The following is a 2,151-nucleotide window of genomic DNA, read 5'->3' as shown; positions in this document are numbered from 1 at the left end:
TTTTTTTTTTATAATTCTGAGAATCTTTCCCTGACTTATTTGAGTAAAATCATTCTCATGCACTTATTTTCCAAATATTGAGAGCCTGAGAGCTAGGGAGAGAAACAATTGAGGCAAACACACTCTGTCTTAGTAGAGGTTTTATTCTAGTGGAAAAGACAGTCAAGAAACAAGTAATTACACAAAGATTTACATCTTTGTGCTAAAATGATGTCACGACCCTGGAGTGTGTCACAGTGGACCTCACCAGATCTGGGTCATCATACTTACTTTTTTTTTCTTTCTTTTTTTTTTTTTTGTGGTGGAACCAGGGATCGAATTCAGGCCCTTGCGCTTGCCAGGGAAGCGCTTATTCCACTGAGCCATCTCCCTGGCTCCTTGGTCATCATACTTTCGCAGGCCATGAGAGATAAGGGACCTAAATTACTGAAAGGAAAAAAGGGGGAACCAGAACCCTGTCTCTAGAACCCTGTCTTCCTACACAGGTGTTCTGTGATTTTTGGACCAATTTTGGAATTCAACTTAATTTTGGGACAGCAGCCTATTTATACCCAAAGGGGGAGCCACCTGAAATATGTATGAATCAACCTGCTCCCCTCACAGATATATTTATTTTTTAAATTTATTTATTTATTTATTTATTTATTGCAGAACTGGGGATTGACCTCAGGCCCTTGTGCTTGCCAGGGAAGCACTTATTCCACTGAGCCATCTCCTCGGCCCATTGTTTTTTAAATTTAAAACAGAACTCTCAACAATGTTGGGTCAGTAGAAAAATCTCTGTTCAAAAATGCTGAGGCCAAATTCTTCTCTTTTAGAAGCAAAGTGAAAGCACAACACTTTCAGGCTGGGCAGCAGGACAGTACTCAGCAACGACCACCACACTGCCAACTATGTGCTTTCCCATTTGGGCTGAAACATTGTGTCCACAAGTGATCATCCCCAATGCTACAATTTTGCCAAATTCTTTTATTTTGCTATAATCCAGGAGTTATTCCAATTTGACATGCATAATTCAAAAGAAGCTTCCTACTGGGTGCCACACTCTAAAAATCAGAGGCTCTGATCTAAAGGAGCTCACAATCTAGCAGCGAAATCATTCACAAACTGCCTCAACCAATGATTTGAAGAATGGCCTGTCACATTTTTCCTAAAGCACCACGATTTCCCAGCACATGAGCAGGTGAGGATGAGGGACCACTATTAAGAAAAATCCTGTTGGGTTTTATTAACTTCCTTTTCTTGGTGCTCTTCTTGCTTCATAAGAACTTCAGGACGGGCAAAAGGCTGGCAGCATGGTTTTCCATTAAACCCAACTCCTTCCCGTCACAGGGCTTGGGAAATATTAGATTGGACAATCGCACTAATCCAAACACAAGCAACCCAACTTGGACCTGGCCACTAACAAGAAGTGTGTCAAAGCCACTAAGCTTTGCTAATGTGGGGGTGGGGGTTCTTTGCTCATTTATAAGATGGTGCATTCCACGGGCTCAAGTATCTTCCAGGACTGAGGTTTTTTTCCTTGTTTTTGAAAATCTGTACCTTGTCACTACCATTAAAAATGTTTGAAATTTCGTGAAGTATTCCAGACTCGCTCTTGCTATATAGGCTTCGGAGTCACTGCAGGCACGGAAGCAATGATGGTCCTGTGGTATTTCCTGTCCTCCTCTCATTTCTGAAAGAATGTGTAAGCGGACACCACCATGGTCTTTCCCGAGCGATGTCACTCAGGAACTCGGTCCAGAAGTGGTGATGCCCATCCTCCTGCAGATTACCTGGCCTGGGGCCCGGCACTCCCTGCACTGACATTCTGTGGTGCTGCCGCTGGGGCCCTCCGAGTCGCAGTCTGGTCCTCACGGTGCCATCTGAAGGTGCTTTGTCCCGATATTCTAGCCCAGTGGTCATCTCAGGGCGAGGCTGGCTGCAGTCCGGCTTTTCCGAGAAAAACCCTGACAGCTGGGGCTGGGGGCAAAGCCACATCTCTCCATTGAAGTCCCAAACTTAGTCGGGCACCCGTCGGCCACAAGCGTCTCAAGCTCCGGGCACGCCATCAGCAACAACCGGCACCGACGCCCGTCTGCCCAACCCGCGTCCCGACCCTCAGCGCCCGCCTGCCCGTCGCGCCGCGGCCCCGCCCCCACTTCCGGTCAG

This window comes from Octodon degus, unplaced genomic scaffold (genome assembly GCF_000260255.1).
Source record: "Octodon degus isolate 3935 unplaced genomic scaffold, OctDeg1.0 scaffold00123, whole genome shotgun sequence".
NCBI lineage: Eukaryota > Metazoa > Chordata > Mammalia > Rodentia > Octodontidae > Octodon > Octodon degus.
This window is presented reverse-complemented; position numbering follows the sequence as displayed.